We start from the raw sequence: 17,862 nt of genomic DNA, 5'->3' as shown, positions 1-17,862 counted from the left end.
TACCATACTAATATTTTTATTCTGATCACATGTTGAAATTATAGTCATTTAGATATAATGGGTTAAATAAAATACATTATTAAAATCAACTTCATCTGTTTCTTTTTACTTTTTAACATGGCTACTAAAAAAAAATAAAATTATATATGTGGCTTGCATTTGTGACTTTCTTTGTATTTCTGTTGGACAGTGCTGGTCTGGAGCAAATGAAGGAGTGATTGCCGAGGCAAGACAGAGCAACTAAAGAAGTCATCTCTCCCTTTAATTAGTTTTGTAATAGCGACAAATTCAATGTCGGACATTTAAAAGAGACAAGCCTATTCTCTTCCCTCATGCAAAACTCCCACTGTGGTTAGTAAGAGTTCTGCCTGAGTGGAACAGATAAGATTAGGCCCGTGATGTTTACTTCATACTAAAACATTTTCTCTTTTCCAAAACTTTTGTAGTGTACCGTTGGCTACCAGGCTGTAGAAGTACAAAATAGAGAAAGGATAAAAGAACAATAAAGAAACAATTTGAAAGTGTTGTTTTGAAACATGTAACTAGTGCTGTCAGCTGCTGGTTCTTTCCATTTTGTACATTTACATTTCCTGACTGTAGTTTAAAAATATTTCACTGCATGTTACTATCAATCATCCTTAACCCAGAAGTGTGCTGTACATTAGTAACAGTTAATTGGCATATTTAAAGTAAATAGCTACTTAGTTTTGTTTTGAAGTTTTCGCATACAGATCTGTAACACCACACGCTTTGTTTGTTTCAATAACAAATATCCCTGTCTGCAACACTGCCACCTCTGACAGGAGATGAATAGGGATACAATCACATTGAAATACTCAGCACACTCGAGGACAGCCCAAATGGCTTGCAATGTGTAAGCAAGCACTCTGCCCACCAAGCCATGCCTGTATGGGAGAAGGAACACAAAGACATGAAAAGGAGAGGTAATGTGAAATTTTAGGACGGTCAGGATAAAAACAAAAACAGAAATTAAAATTTTGCCTATACAGGTTTGCATGTGTTAATGAACTAAAAGGGAGAACATGTTGTTCAGCAGACATTGTGTTGGCCTCTGCCATTTGTCGAATATCAGGTTCACATCCAGCAAGAAACATACTTCCCCAAGTTTAGTGGGAGATATCACTGTATTGCCCACTTCCTCCAGAGTCCACTAGTAAGTGGAATTATGCCTCTTCCTTGGGCAACAGGGCTAAATGGGAATGAGGTTAGGTATTTAATAAAAGAAGACAAAAGAAGACTTCATAGTATGTCTATGGCATACACCCTAAAACCAAAAATCCACACATTTTGGGTGAACTCTGCTGTTCCCCAGACCTGGAGGGAAGAAATTTACTTGAATCCCAAGTTTTCCTTCGCTACTTGTCCCAAAGAGCCAGGGGAGATCTGCTGGTAGTTGTGTATGTGAGTGCGTGTATATGCGTGTGAGTGAGTGTGTGTGTGCAAGTGTGTATTGTGAATTAGATGAAGTGCTGTCCATTCCTCTAGTCATAACTCTGACAAACACTTCCCATAGAGACAACAATATAAATTATTGTCCATATATATAAATTATGGACCATTATCTTGGTCCATAAAAACCCAATAAACTTACAAAAAGTTTGAAATAGAATTTATAATATTACTAATAACAGTGCAATTAGAAATTATAGTGATACCAACATTAGCAATAAAAATGTTATTTTAACTCTTTTAAAAGGTTAAGAAAGAAAAGCTTTTATGGAAGTGACCATGACCTCATATTATTTCTACAAGAAAATTCAAGTCTGAGATACCAGAAAAAGTTTATTTAAAATTACATTTAGAAACATCATTAATAAGCAGGAATTTTCTACTTTTATTATGGGCTAAGGCAAATGATGGCATTTTTTAAGTGCTTGTAGTATTATAACACGACCTGAAAAGGTAGGAACGGTCTGGGCACATGTTGTTCATCCATTCCCATGTACCGCATCTACCTAATAAGGCAGAAGACAAAAGGTTGCAAACAGTGTTGTCTTAAACATCAGAAAATGTGGAGTGAAACTTCTCTTCCTCAATTAAACTATCAGGAAAAAGTTCCCACCTGTTTTAACTTTCTAGTATTAGCTCTTTGGGTGAGGTCCACAGGATTTCACTGTCCGTTGTGAATTTCTAAATAGATGTTTTTTTTAAATCTCTGAACTCAAAACTAATAAGCCTGATTCCTAGTGTTTTCTAGGCCCTCTTTCCAATGAAGCTTTTCTACTTCTATTGGCAGCATCCAGGATGATGTTTGGCTTGGGACAGTGTATGTCTCCTTGTCATTCACTCTGTCCAGCCCAGGACTACACCCTATTTTTTCTGCATAATATTTCCGAGATGTGTATTGCTTTCCTTCCACAACTACCATTAAAGCTCCTGAGCCATTGTTAATGTACAACTCGATGGTTGCTATAACCTCCCCTTTGTGGGTGGACTCATTGTCTCTATTTCAATCTGCTTTACATAAGATAATAAAATGGTGGACTCTAAAGTGGTGCTTCTGAAACTCTCTGCAGTAATGAAAAAGTTCCCAACCCCACACTATCATTGACTAATATTTTTGTAAACTAAAATGAAATGAACTACTAGAAAAGTGATCAGATGCTTGGATGTCACAGTAATATTGGACTGCTATAAAGGTTTCTAAGTACATACTAAATTTCTGTATCTCTCTTTCCATAGACCATGAACAGTTTGCAGACCAGCACCGATCTGAAGTGCACATCCTGAGTAGTGCCAGTGAGCTACCTTCTGTCTGGTCACAGTTGTTTTCTAGGTTCTCCATTCATATCATTCCAGTTCAAGCACCAAAAATAAACATAATACTAAATTGTCTGTTCAGATGGGCGGCATCTATAAAAAGACCTTTCTCATGCCTTTCTTGTCTTATCTCTTCCATTAAATATCCTGTGATCATAAAGCACCTGGTTGTTGGATAAACTTGTTGAAGAATCTGATGGGCAAAGAAATACCAATACCGTGACCAGGCTATGAGAAAACAGGACAATTTTTATGAACAATGTGGCCAGTGAACTCTTACACAGAAGCAGAGAAATATCAAAAAGTAAAACATTCAAGCTTATTAAATAAAATTTTAAGAACATTGTGCAAAAAAAGACTTAGAAGATTGTAACCAAGTTCTCATTGTTAAGATGGCCTTCTTCGGTACTGAAAGACAATATAGGAACCATTGATTAAAAAAAAAAAAAAAAAAAAACAGTTCTGTGCACTACTCCTTTTTGGCTAATGAATCGTCAAAAATCCATCAAGCTCTTTATTTTGTGTCATGTAAACAAAATATCCAAATGAATTCCTGAAATGTTAATCATGTTGACCGGTGTCAATAGGTTGCAGGGCTACAAAGAGACATGTCAATGAGATACTCACCTTATCACTGTGCTTAGGTGTATCATTTGTTTTATGGAATAAAGTACAGAGACACCACTAACCTCATCTATTGGCTCAAAGAGTAATAATAATCCTCTTCCTTCTGGATTCCATTCCTTGAGCCATATTACTTTTCATACCGTTTCTTCATATACTTTGCAACATGATCACATTGCATTTTTCTTCAAGACTCTGGCAGATTGTTTGGGCTAGAGATAGATGGAGACAAGAGGCACCATCTGGTGCAAGATCTTTATTCCTTGTTAGCACTACAGGAATTCTGGTATTTTACATGGTTCAGGCACTAGCAAAGATTTTTAAAAATGCATAGACTGAGAAGGTGTAAGATGGTCAAATGGCCCTTGGCACTGTCTGATCACATCACTGGGTTTGCTAGTGTAGGGCTTTTTTTTTTTTTCCTATTCAGACAACCAGTGGCATATGGTTTCATGATTCACAAAGATGGTCCTTGACTATAGATGTGACGATCTCAACATAACTTCCAGGCTTGCCAGAGCTGTGTTACAGCAGAGAGAGCAAATAGCTCATGATAATTCTCCTCTGATGAGTAAGCTCCAAGATCTCAGGTTTAAATTTGATCTGCAATCGAAAGAACAGGAGCCGTGTCGTTGCATGCCAATATCCAGGCTTTTTTATTTTTTCAGAGGTGAGTGTTTATTTCTGCATAATTGACACATGGCCTCAGAGGACAAAGGCTCATATAGTGCCTTTGTTAATTGGTTAATTCTGTTGACCAAAACAGACTATGTGCTTTGTCTCGATTGCTCTATTCCATACCTTCTTATTACTTGGATGCCCGAGCCCTTCATGAAATTTAGCTATTTTTCTAAAAGCTGGTGACTGTTTAATAGAAAATTTTTTCACTTTTCACACACAATTAAAGGCAGTATTTTCTAATGGAATTAGCTAAGAGTTGGGAGCCAAGAGATTTGCCTGATGCTGCTAAGATGCAAACTCACAGCTACCTAGTAAAGATAAGTGAAAAAAAAAAAAAAAAAAGAACTGGAACAGTGTCTCGGAAACAAACTAAAACACCATAAAATGGGGCTTATACAAGTTAATTTTAACTGCAATTCAAAAAGAAACTTAAAGAATTTCCTCACCCATTGGCCCCTGATTTTAAAAGCCTACCTAGAATTACAGCCGTTGCCAAAAACTCAAGTATCTTTGTAATGGTCACGCTGTTGTTTTTGTTAGCTACCATTCAGTCCCCGAACACATGGCAAACCCATGCACAATGGAACAAAACACTGCCCAGTCCTGCACCATTCCCTTGATCAGTTGCAGATTGGACTGTTGTGATCTGCAGGGTTTTCATTGGCTGATTTTCAGAAATAAATCACCAGGCCTTTCTTCCTAGTCCATCTTAGACTGGAAGCTCTGCCGACACCTGTTCAGCATCATAGCGACACACAAGCCTCCGCTGACAGACAGCTGGTAGATGTGCTTGAGATGTACTGGATGAAAATTGAACCCGGGTCTCCCTCTTGGAAGGCAAGAATTCTACCACTGAATAATACCATCTTAATCACTGTGAACTCCTCTGCCATTACTCTGTGTACTGTGATCTTCATCTCCCCCTCTCCTCTTGGCCATTTCACTTGACTCTTTCATTAACCCTAAAGTAGACCTTGATTTCTCTCTCTCTCATGCTTCCCCCATATACTTTCTCACCTCAAGGCTCACCTTGTTACACAGCGTGCAGGGTCCATGAATTATGACTCTTTTCTGCTGAGTTCCTCAACCACTGTTCCTGCCATCCACCACTCTTTCACTGAAAGCTTCCTCAGAAACTGGTGCAGCTATCAGTGGGAAATGAAATGAAGAAAGAAAAAGAAGAAGTAACAGAACATGCCTAAGATAAATGTGTGTTGCATTAAAGAAAGTAGTTATCGATATGACAGGTCATGGTGCGGATAAACTCAGGATTAATATGATCAGCCCACTGCATTTGCCACATGGTTGCCATTGCAAACCATACATACAACTTATAAATATAACAAGCTTTGCAGGTGGTTACTCACTGAAGCTCTTTAAAAAAAAGTCACTCACTGAAGCTCTTTAGTCAAGAGTTATGCCACAATTAACTTTTTTTTGTATTTGTTAAAGAGGCAGGAAAAAAAAAAAAACAAAAAACTTGTTGCCCTCAAGTTGACTTTGACTCCTAGCAACAGTGTAGGACAGAGCTGAACTACCCTATAGGGTTTCCAAGGAGCAGCTGGCGGATTTGAACTGCCAGTGTTTTTTGTTAGGAGCCAAACTCTTAACTACTGTACCACCAGGGCTTCTAAAGAGGCGGAGTACCTTACGATGTTTAGCTCATTCTTTTTAAAAGCTAATAACTTGCGAGGGGTCTTATATTCATGTTAACAGCTAGAAAACATTTTCCATTAAAGTTGAAAGGAGAGATGTCTGTGCACTTCCCATACGCCTCAGACTCAATTTTGAAAAATGGAATTCTGTTTCTTCCTGGAGCACACCCCCAAAAAGAAAATATTAACGTACATCATTCTGTCTTGATAAAATAGAAGAAAGCAGTCTCCCAGTGGCAGCTCATTTCTTCTCTCCTCTGCATGTTGGAGGTAAAGCAGAAGCTGGAGTCAATGGAATGACCAACCCCTATGTGCTTTAAATCACAACAACTTCTGCAATCCTGGGTTAGGGGGATAATTCGGAAGCTACTGACAAATTTAGGAGCACAGTTACTATCAGTAGATTACCTCAAAACCTCCAATTGTTGCCTACGGAGCATAGAGTAAAGGCCACACTTAATCATTTGATATTTAAAGTTCTTCACAATCTGATCACAACCTCTCTTCCCAACTTTTCAGGTGTTATTTTCATTCACTAACTCTTAATTCCCTGTAGAAAAATCCATTCACTGTTACTTAAAACATCATGTGGATTCCTGGTTCTACACTTTCATTCATATGTATCTCTTTTGGGAATGCCTATCTCTTTATCTCCCAACTTATATAAACGTCATGTGTCCCGTGATCTCTTAGAGAATTAATCTCTTATACTTCCCGTTAGGTACTTATCATGGGCTCTTTTTGGTTGTTTGTTAATAATTTTTTACATATGTCCTGTCCTCTCCATTGAATTCAATTTAATTCAGACCTCAGCTGGGCTAGGTGCTGAGATTAAATGTTGTTGTTAGTTGCCATCAAGTTAATTCCAAGTCATGGTGATCCCATGTGTGCAGGGTAGAACTTCTCCATAGGGGTTTCAAGGATATGACCATTCAGACACAGATCACCAGGCCTGTCTTCTGAGGCATCTCTAGTGGATTCAAACTGCCAACTTTAATTGTAAAGACATTTGCCAGATTGAGGCTAGCATATTGTTATTGTTGTTGATGTTGTTAGGTGCCATGGACTCCATTTTGACTCATAATAACCCCAGGTGACAGAGCCGGACAGCCCTATATGGTTTTATTGGAAACCCTTGTGGCATAGTGGGTAAGAGATACCTCTCCTAACCAAAAGGTCGGCAGTTCAAATCCACCAGGTGCTCCTTGGAAACTCTGTGGGGCAGTTCTACCCTGGAACTGACTCAGTGGCAATGGGTTTTGTTTTTGTTTTTATTTTTTAGTCTTCATGAGAGCAGATTGCCAGGTCTTTCTCCAGCAGAGCCACTAGGTGGGTTTGAATCACCAGCCTTTGGATTAGCAGTCAATCTCTTAACCATTGCACCATCAAGATTCCTTAATAGCATATTACTAGGGTATTAATATCAGCCTGTGATAACAACCTAAAATCTATGTTAGAAAGATGCAAATTAAGAGCCTTAGAAATAAAGTAGAGACAAAATAAAAATTTCCTTTAAAAAATTTCAGTAACGTGTTCTGGTATATTCAATATAGTGAACATAATCTGTAGGATTGATCCCATCAGGTATTGACAGCAAAAATAAAACATACAAACTAGGTTGAAAAGGTGTTGGAACAGACCTGGTCTATGCTCTGAAAAAAGAATTCCTGTGAGTGACTTACAGCAATAGAACATTCTAGAAAGAATTTGGGAGCATAAATAAATTAGGGAAGGTAGCAGTGTCTAGAAAAATGAATGTAGTGGCAATGACAAATTTTATACCAGCTGGAGTGTGATTATATCTATATAGAGCTACAGCAAAAACATTTTATTCTGAAGTGATCATTCCATTCAACCAAACAATTAATTATAGATTCAAACAACCAGGTGGACTGACTTCTTCACTGTATCGGTTCGCTGGCGATTGAGACTGACTGAATGTTTTGCATGAAAAAGACTTTGTTCATAACTTAAAGTGGACTTAGAAGTTCAAGTTTATAGCTGTAAAAAGTATATTCTAAGCTTAAAGAAGCGTGTAAAATGTTATGACATAGACCACCGGCTGTCCACAGAAGATGTGTGCTTCCCTTCCATGATGCAGAATTGTTGCCAGAAAGTGACTGCCCAGCCAGTGAGTCCATTTCTCAGCCCACTTTGCATTTAGGTGGAGCCACATGACTAGCTCTTGTAAAGAAAAATAAACCTGAGTGACATAGGGTACTCGGGGTATGAAATGGTTAAAAAGCACTCATGCCTTCTCCATGATCTCCCTTCCTGACCTTCCTAGTCTCTTCTCCATTACATACATTCATCATTGCTACATTTTGGTCACTGTGGTTGGAAGAGATTTTGTCATAAGATTTCTTTTCCCAAGCCTGATATTTATTAATTTCTACTTGTCTACTCAAAACTTAAAGTGAGGCTTAGGAAAGAGCTTGATTGCCTGGTGAAAACTGGGACCACTATCCATGAATCATAGTTCAACGCTCCATTAGGATAACAGTAATGCGGATGGTGATGATGATAATGAAATTGAGGAGATTTTTGGTTTGTTTTTATAAAAGAGATTCTTTAAAACAAATATTTTTTGTTTTAAATTTGTTTTTTTGTTAGAACAAGTAGCATGTCCTAAAGATTTTTCCTTTTAGTCTTTAAAAAAGAAAAAAAAAATTATTTCAATTAAAACTGAGCTAAGCAAAGAGCTCAAGCAATCTCTCTATAACATCAAAAAGGGAAGGTTATATAAGCCTATTGCAATTTGTTCTCCCCAAGGCATTCATTGCTAAGGCCTCTAGGGCAATACTATAGTTTAGTATTAACGTTACCGATTTAAACCACAGTCCATCCTAGTAAGCCCCCTGCAGTGCCCTCACTATTACCCAGTGCAAAGAATTTCATTGTCTTCCTAAGCATCTAATTTAGAATGAACTTACACGTGCTCTCATCTGCACTGCAGTCTTGTGGAGAGGGCGACATCACCCTGGAGCTGAAACAGGGAAAAGTATAGAGTCAAGGTTCTGTGAATTGGAAGGGGTGAGTCAAACCCAATGTGTCCAAAAGATCTTGGAAATGAAACAGGCTTTTCCTAATTGCTCTACAATTTCTTGAACCTCTAGCTAATATTAGCATTTAAACGGGAAAATAGGAAGTAGCACAAGCTTAGAATTCCATTTTTTAAAAATATATAAGAACTACTTCTCCTTGGTTTGAACTCATTTTCTCCTTTTTCCCCAACTTGTGCTCTGTTATTTGGGGTTTCCAAATATAATAGTGTTTCTGACCATTCTTAATTGCACAGTAATGGGTGTTAAGCACAGGAACGTGTGCAAACATCCTGGAGTTTTCTAGCCTTTGACTGTTTCTTGCCTCTGGCCTCTGTCAGGGAGGCTTGCTAACTGCATCTCAGGGGAGCAATCACAAGGCTTGACTCAGCCTGTGGCTCTGACTATTGGGACTTCCTGAAGTCACAACCACTTTGGCGTCCAGAACCGGGACACAGCGTGTCTACTCTTCATAAAATCTAGAGATTGCAAGGGAAGTGTGAAACTTGAGAGCTGATTAGGGATGCACCTTAAATGGTATCAAGGGAGCCAGTTAGCAATGCAAAATATGAGATAATATAAACATAACATTCACTGCCAGTTGATCACTTATGTGAGCTCCATGAAAAGCAAAATGCAACAGAAAAAAATATTTGGAGACCAGCAAAAAATACAAGATTTCCTCAAAGATAATTTTGCATAAAATTTCAGTTTCATGGGGGGAAATTGAATAATAAAATGACGTGGAATGGCGTGTCAGCAAACTATGATATGTCTATTTGTCTTTCTGGAACTTGCTTGGTATTAATCACTTCTAATGGGTGTATCTAGATCTTTTACACACACATCATTCCTTTCTTGCATGTTATTGATTGAGAGAATTTGAAGTTGGATGATGCAATTATTTTGGCTACATTTCACTTTCTTCTGTGATGACAATAGAATTATTCCAGTTTTACTCATACAAAGCCAAAATAATTTTAATTCAGGAATTTCTTTTTTAATCATTGGTTTTTAAGCAGCATAGTTTCATGTTTCGCAGAGGATTCCTTTTTTCCTTAGTATGCTGGTGTAGGCTCTTCTGTCAGCGTAGGCTTTCAGAGAGAGGAGAAAAAATGTTTTTATAAAAGCCTTGGCCTAATTAACAAGAGTGAACTAGATTTTATGATGAACAATTTATAGACAGTTAATAGAGCTCATACACGGTAGCCAGGAGCTAGATAATTTATCATGAAAGGAATCTCAGTTACACTCCAAATTCCCTTTCTCTTGATACTGCCACCAACTGCATTCACAACTGCCATTTTTCTAAGCTTTGATTTGCTGACAAATGATGCCGCAGTTTACAGAGTCACAAGGAAACTTATAAATGCAGGAAATACTTGTATTCCTGCCCATACAATTCAAATTATTTGCCAAACAATTTACTTTTCTACATTGTTATCTCTAGATAAAAAGAATTTTTCAAAGATTGCCTAGGACTCTTCACAGTAGCACAAATAATACGAAAAACAATAGCAAGTTTTCTATTAACCACCCTAAGTATTTGTTGAAAAGAAACTGATTTAGCCTAAAAAAAAAAAAAACAATGCAGCTGTCATAATGCATTGCGAATGCAGAGGATACTTTTCAAAATTACAAGTAAGATAAAATAGCAAATATCCTAAGTAACTTTTCACAGAGCAGAATTTTAAGTAAGTGAGACCTAAGAGAATCATACATATTGTCTCTTACCTCTTGGTGTCCTGCGGCTGTTCCTGTTTTAAAGTTATAACAAAATACAGCACACATTGACTGGGCCGATGTGGGTGGCCACAGCTGTACTGCCATCACACATCAGCTACATCTGATTTATCCACTGCACTCTACAGGAGTTCTCGGAGCCCTCAGATCAGATACCGCTTCTTCCATGAAGGCTACCATGAATACTGGTTATCCCTTCTACATGCCTTCTGATTACCCTGTTCTTCCTCCTGTCACAAAACCAAGTATACCAGTTACCGTCCAGTCAGCTCTGACTCAGGGCAATTCCACGTGTGTCAGAGTAGAAATGTACTCCGTAGTGTTTTCACTGGCTGCTTTTTTATAAGTAGATCGCTAGATATTTCCTCCTAGGAAACTTTGGGTGAACTCAAACCACCAACTTTTTGGATAGCAGCTGAGCACGTTAACCGTTTGCACCACTCCAAACAAATATAACTGGGTTGTCATAGTCTGATTACCATTCACACTTCCCGTTAGACCATGAGCTCCATGGTAGTAATGATAACAATATTCTCAGTTCTGAGCCTAGCACAGTGCTAGGGACATACTCTATTTATGAATGAACGATGTACGGGTTCCCAAAGGCTATAAATATAAGTAAGAATAAATTCATCCTAGTTTTAAGAATGATTCAGCAACAAATTTAGTTATTCAATGTAATAGTGAATTAGTTTGTATAAAAAAGTAAAGGATTCAAAAGCTGAGACCTACTCTACTCCTTTCTCGTGACCAGCATTACAAAGGTTTTTAAACATTTTATTCTATTTTGATCTTCCTCATTTTAAAGGGGAGATTTTGTAACAATAAGGGTTATAGAGAAAATTAAAAAAGAAATTACTAAAATAGAGATCCAGAGGAGAAAGAGAAAGATGATTGTTTAACCTGTAACAGATATGCTAAATACTACAATCGTGGCCTCTGGGGATGCAAAGAAACTGCTCTCCACTTGTCTTAATTATCTAGTGCTGCTATAACAGAAATACCACAAGTGGATGGCTTCGAAAAACCCATAGGGTTCCAAGGAGTGGTTGATAGATTCGAACTGCCAACCTTTTGGTTTGCAGCCTGAACTCTTAACCATTGCACCACCAGGGCTCCTCTCACAATTCAGGAGGCTAGAAATTCAAATTCAGAGCACTGACTCTAGGAAAAGGCCTTCTCTCTTTGTCGACTCTGGAGGAAGGCCCATGTCTCTTCAGCTTCTGCTTCCTGGTTCCTTGGCGATCTCCATGTGTCTTGGCCATCTATCTCTCTGCTCACTTGTTTTAATCTCTTTTTTTTTATCTCAAAAGAAATTGACTCAGGGTACACCCTGCACTAATCCTGCCTCATTAACATAACAAAGACAACCCATTCCCAAACAGGATTATAACCCCAGGCATAGATGTTAGGGTTTACAACACATATTTTGGGGGGACATAACTCAATCCGTAACACCAGTTCTTGAAGGGACTGAGCCATGGACCATTGCAAAGTTGTTCAAACTCCCTGAGGAACAGCTTCCTAAGTTTAAAGACTATAAGATATGAGACTATGTGTCTACAGGTCCACTCAACACACTATTTTTCTGTTTTTTTTTTTTTTTTATTGTACTTTAGATGAAGATCTACAGAGCAAGTTAGTTCAACACACTATTTCTCAAGTGATTATGGGATTTAGTTCAGCCTGCCTAACAACCAGTGTTTGTATAAACCCACCAAACCAAACCCACTGCCGTCAAGTCGATTCCAACTCATAGCAACCCTATAGGAGAGAGTAGACCTGCCCAGTAGAGTTTCCAAGGAGCACCTGGCGAGTTTGAACTGCAGACCTCTTGGCTAGCAGCTGTAGCATTTAACCACTACACCACCAGGGTTTCCAGTTTTTGTATAGCTGATCAAATTTCAGGCATGAGGTCAATTTTATTTTATCACCAAGTATGCCCAAATACCAAATATCCACCTCATCAATCCAAGAGTTCTCATACCCTGCCAAAAGGTTATGAAGATGGATTCTAGGTAAGAAGGGAAATGATCCCTTTTCCTCCCAGATTCACCCCATCGCCACAGAGAAGCTGAAGTTCTAACAGCTGTTCCAGAAGGCAGGCCCATAGCCGCAGAATAACCCACAATTAGAGGGCATCCCCAGCACTCTCCGAATGGCCAGCAGGAGAACACAGCTGAAAATCTGGGACTAGTTCCTGGACACCTCCTCCAATTTATTCCCTGTCATGGAGGTACGGAAGCCCAGCACAGAATAATGCCCCTGGAAATGTTGGCTCAGTATGCCAACCCAGCAGGTTCTTGCCAGCCCATGACACCTATGAGCATATGGAACAAAAAAGTCGTCAGCTCTAAGTCAAAATAAAGCCTGAAAATGCCAAATTTTATGATTCTTAATGTCACCTAAAAATAACTGAGGTGGTTCGTTCAGACCTAAGATTCACCTTGGAGATATTTCCTAATTGTACATATACCAAAAAGTGTCTTTTTTCCAAATGGAATTGGTCACTGACATGTGGATGAGCTCCTAATAGAAAAATAAAAATACTCCCTGCCTAAAGCATTATAATAAAGTTGTCTTTTTCCATTTCATTGTCTCAGAACATTTAATCAATTGACACGACAACTGGGCAGGCAAAAAGGAGCCATCTCTATTAGTTTATAATTTCAATAGTCATTAATGATATTAGTTAGTAGCATACTCTTTTTTCTTTAGCTTATTTTAAGAGTTATCTTTCTCTTTTTTTATGTTTTTAAACTTTAAACTCTCTTGGGAGTCAAGGACAGAAGCCTAGACACGTTTTTAATCCTGTGTTCCTATTTTGAAACACACCAGCCCCAAGGAAAATTACAAAGTGGACACATTTATCTGCAAAGAAAAAAAAACCTGGGCTACAATTTAGAAGAATTTTCTATTTCCCACCTAATTTCAAGCACCTGAGATCTCCCTCCTATCAAACTCTCACCCAAGTTTTATATTAAAAGAATATTTTAAGATGCATTTAATTCTTCTAAGTCAGAACTGGACACATAGTAGAAACCTAAAATTTATTAGTGCTCTTTCTTTTCCAGCTCAGGAAAGGATCTATTATCGGTTATTGCCAAATCCATGAGAACATTAATCAGTAATTTTCTCCTACTGGCAATATTGTGTCTTCTCTAGTTAAACAATAAAAGCCTTGTCTCCCGATTAAAGCTGTGTGTATGTGTGTCTATGTGTGTTGTGACGAGTGGTGTGTCTGTGCGTTTGTGTTTGAATGGAGAGCTGGAGAAGGAGACATGAATGAAAGGAATACAGACACTTCCTGGGACGCTGAAATGGCATGAAGTAAGCAGTCACTTAGCTCTACCTACACATAAAATCAGCCTCATCCTTCCCCACCCCCACCCCCACCAACTCCAGGGCAGGAGCTAGTTTCTCAGACTTTATCTTCCTGAGTTTACAGCAGGATTCTGACGACCCTATCTCAATTCTGACAGCAGGGAGCAAAGTACTTACTGACAAGACAATTCTTGTCCCAGGCAGAAAATGGGAAGTAGATAACTGTTAAAGAGGCTTAATTCCAAACATGGGAATGAATTAGCTAAACTGCTAATGGCAGAGATTTTGCCCAGTAACCAATACCAGGAGGAAAGACATTCCTTAGTACAATGGTGTGTATATGACAAGTGGCTGGGTTCATTTGCTTAGCATGTTTTGCATGATTTATGATTAATAGTCTACACTTTTTTCTAATATCGTCTCCATCTTATTGTGAATTCTAGGTCTTAAACAATGGTTATGTTTCAAATATTTGAGAACATACCAGACAGACATCCCCCACCCAATCACCAAAGCATTATAAAATCTTGCTAACTTGGGGAATCTGCATCCCATTTTCCTTCCCATGGAAGCTTCTAAAATGTCTGTGCACATATGCATGCCCATGCAAATTTTTTTTTTGCTGAACCTAAGTATACTCACAAAGCCATAGTCATTTTCTTATTTGTGCAGGCGGCAAGTCTATTAGAAGGAGGCTTAAATTGCGTGTGCAGTTCAGGCCATCTTTGAAAGCACACCCTGTCTATAGAAAGTGGGCCACTCATCTAGACATCCTAGTATTTTGACATAAACCCTGTCAGGTAGGAGATTCCATGCTACCAGATACACTTCTTTTGAAAATGTCATCCAGGGTAGAAATTGATTTTCTGCCTCAAATGCAGCCGCTGCTCTGAGGAAGTTCCTACCCTATTAAAAGTGTCCCTGTTCCACCTCCATCTAGACATAGACCACATGATGGAACTGACATATTTGTAGGAATGCAGAATCCCCACTGGTTAATTCATTCATCCATCCAACAACTGTACACAAGTCATTGTTCTAGATGTTGAGGATATAGCAGTGACCAAGAAAGGTGAGGTCCCTTCTCTCATGGGACTACCTTCTTATGTGAGGAAGTAGGTAATAAATAAATAATACGCAAGATAATTGCATGTACTGTATTACAAAAAAATAAAATAAAATAAAACAGACTATTGTGATACAGACTCTTTTGGATTGAACAGCCAAGGAAAATCTCTCCCAAGGCTGTGAAGTTGAGAAAGTCAGACCTGATTGTAGATATTAAATAATCTGGTAGAAAAGATTCAGAATTTGGAGACAGAAGATACAGATTTCAATCGCTTTAAGAGGCTTTAGCCAAGTTCCTGAAGCCCTCTACAGTTTGGCCTAGAATGGGTAGCCCTGTGGGGACATTTCTCATTTTTTCCCTAAAAAGGTCCATACTGGTTCTCCTTGGTGAGCTTTTCCATTGTGATATTTATATCATGACTAAAACCCATAACATCTGCTTTTTAAAATTTAAAGTCTCTAAATCAGTGTTTTTCAACCCTGGATACATGTTAGAATCACCTATAGGCCTTTCAAAAAATACCTGTAGCTACGCACCACCCATACCAATTAAATTGGACACTGAGACGAGAACCTGGGCATGGTATTTCTTAGAGCTTCCCAAGCTATTTTAATCCTAACCCTGCTGATATTGCTCTAAATACTCAAGTAAATAATGTGAGATGAATTAGTAGAAGACCTATAAGTGCAACCCACAGGCAGCTACCCACAGATTTAGAACGGAACAACCAGAACAAAAATAATGAGAATGCTCATGCACTGTGAAGAATGTAACTAGTGTCACTGAACAGCTAGTATAAAAATTGTTGAATAGGAATCTAAACTGCTATGTAAACCTTCACTGAAAACGCAATTAAATATTATTTTAAAAAAGAGGGTCTTAGGAGGGAACTTTCAGGAGTAGTTGAACCCATAGTCCCTGGATCTCTCACTGACTTGTAGCAAACAACCTAACACAAGTGAGAAAACTTGAAACAATTCAACATTTTTATAGCAGATTTGCTGTAGGTGATTTAGCAAAAGATATTTGTACCAGAGATATTAAAAAAAAAAAAAATCATGATTATATTATCAGGCCAGAGTCAAATTGGAGGTGATATATATGTTTGTGGTGTTGTCACATTCTTTTCAAGTGATACAACAGAAATCACGTGTTTTTGAGGTTAAATACTGCCCCACTCTCTTCAAGAGATTTCAAATCTCACACTGCTACCCACATGTTATATTAGTAGCCCAAACCAAATGGAGGTTAAGGTTTTAGGTTAGAATGACTGTCTGTCATAAGTCTTTCCTTACATTGCCCACAACTATAGCTTTTACCTTTTAGCGGACTGGTGCTTTGGTTTGTTTCTGACATTAAAGTCTTGGCCTGAACTATGCATTCTTTCACATCATGGCCACATGGAGTGGCTCAAAAATAGTATTTTTGAGAGGTCACTCAGAAGAACTGAGAATGAGCTTGAAAATAAGTCAGAAGCATATTATTGGTAAACAAAACATTCACTGACCGCGCCGTTGCTCACCGTGCGATCATCCCCACAAAATGTCCATTTCTTCTTTCTACTCATTCCAGGTTTGCCCAATTTTCAAGGCCCGACTCTGTTCACATCTTCTTTGCCCCCTACAACCTTCAAGAATGTGCCATTTTAGTCCCATACTTTTTTTAAATTATTATTATTATTTTTACTATTGACTTCTCTTGCCCTATAATTGTTTTTTGTGTGTGTGTTTGATTTCACCAAAGTATAGCTTTCTACAAGGTAAGAAGCACTCTTACACTGCTATTCCTCAATAGCTTCTCTGTAATTAGACAACGGGGACTTGGGATATAGGCAATAAATGATATTGATGTTAGAGGAGTCTTCTTGCCTGGCATTAGATTAGCACTAAACCTGAAACAGGTATTCAGAAGGAGCAGTACAGCAGACCCAGAAAGCATGTTCCTGTCTAGAAACCAGGAGTTTTGGAGACAAGAGGAAAAATCTCAGAATCTGAAGAATGAATTAGATTTGAAAATTAGTTCAGTTACTCTTCTGTACAGATGGGTTTGAAAAATTGCAATAGGAATGTTGTTGTTAGGTAGCCTCAAATCAGTTCTGACTCATAGTGACCCTATGTACACTGCCCCATCCTGTACCATGCTCACAATCGTTGCTATGTTTGAGTCCATTGTTAACAGCCACTATGTCAATCCGTCTTGTTGAGGGGCTTCCTCCTTTTCTCTGACCAATTTTACCAAGTGTGATGTCTTTCTCCAGGAACTGATGCCTCCTAATAGCATTTCCAAAGTACATGAAATGTAGTCTCTCCATACTTGCTTCTAAGCAGCATTCTGGCTGTACTTCTTTCAAGACAGATTTGTTCATTCTTCTGGCAGCCCACGGTACATTCAACATTCTTCATCAACACCATAATCCAAAGGCATCAATTCTTCTTTGGTTTTCCTTAGTCATTGTCCAGCTTTCCCATGCATATGAGGGAATTGAAAATCCCATAGCTTGGGTCAGGCACAGCTTAGTCTTCCAGATGACATGCTTTTTAACACTTTAAAGAGGTATTTTGCAGGAGATTTGCCCAATGCAGTAAGTACTTTGATTTCTGGACTGCTGCTTCCATGGCCATTGATTGTAGATCCAAGTAAAATGAAATCCTTGACAACTTCAATATTTTCTCTGTTTTTTATCATTATGTTGCTTATTGATCCAGTTGTAAGGATTTTGGTTTTCTTTACGCTGAGGTGTAATCCATACTGAAGATTGTAGTCTTTGATCTTCATCAGTAAGTGCTTCAAGTCCTCTTCACTGTCAGCAGTCAAGGTTGTGTCATCTGCTTAATGAATCTTCCTCCAATCCTCATGCTGTGTTCTTCATATAGTCCAACTTCTCCAATTATTTGCTCAGGATACAGGCTAAATAATTACTGTAAAAGGATACGACCTTGATGCA

At 38.3% G+C, this 17,862-nt stretch overlaps 1 long non-coding RNA gene across 2 annotated transcripts in view; it reads right to left on the bottom strand.

Moving 5' to 3' along the window:
• Nucleotides 1–3,294: 3,294 nt before the first annotated feature.
• Nucleotides 3,295–17,862, bottom strand: part of LOC126066373 (uncharacterized) — a 122,128-nt gene continuing 107,560 nt past the window's right edge. For both annotated transcript variants that reach the window (XR_007515071.1, XR_007515072.1), the window contains exons 2-5: nt 10,517–10,755; nt 8,675–8,727; nt 5,116–5,231; nt 3,295–4,008 (exon numbers count right to left, since the gene is read on the bottom strand). This is a non-coding gene — a long non-coding RNA (uncharacterized LOC126066373). The remainder of the gene's footprint in view (nt 4,009–5,115; nt 5,232–8,674; nt 8,728–10,516; nt 10,756–17,862) is intronic.

Source organism: Elephas maximus, chromosome 2 (assembly GCF_024166365.1).
Source record: "Elephas maximus indicus isolate mEleMax1 chromosome 2, mEleMax1 primary haplotype, whole genome shotgun sequence".
Classification (NCBI taxonomy): domain Eukaryota; kingdom Metazoa; phylum Chordata; class Mammalia; order Proboscidea; family Elephantidae; genus Elephas; species Elephas maximus.
The sequence above is the reverse complement of the archived record's forward strand: the minus strand, read 5'-3'. Positions and strand labels throughout refer to the sequence as shown.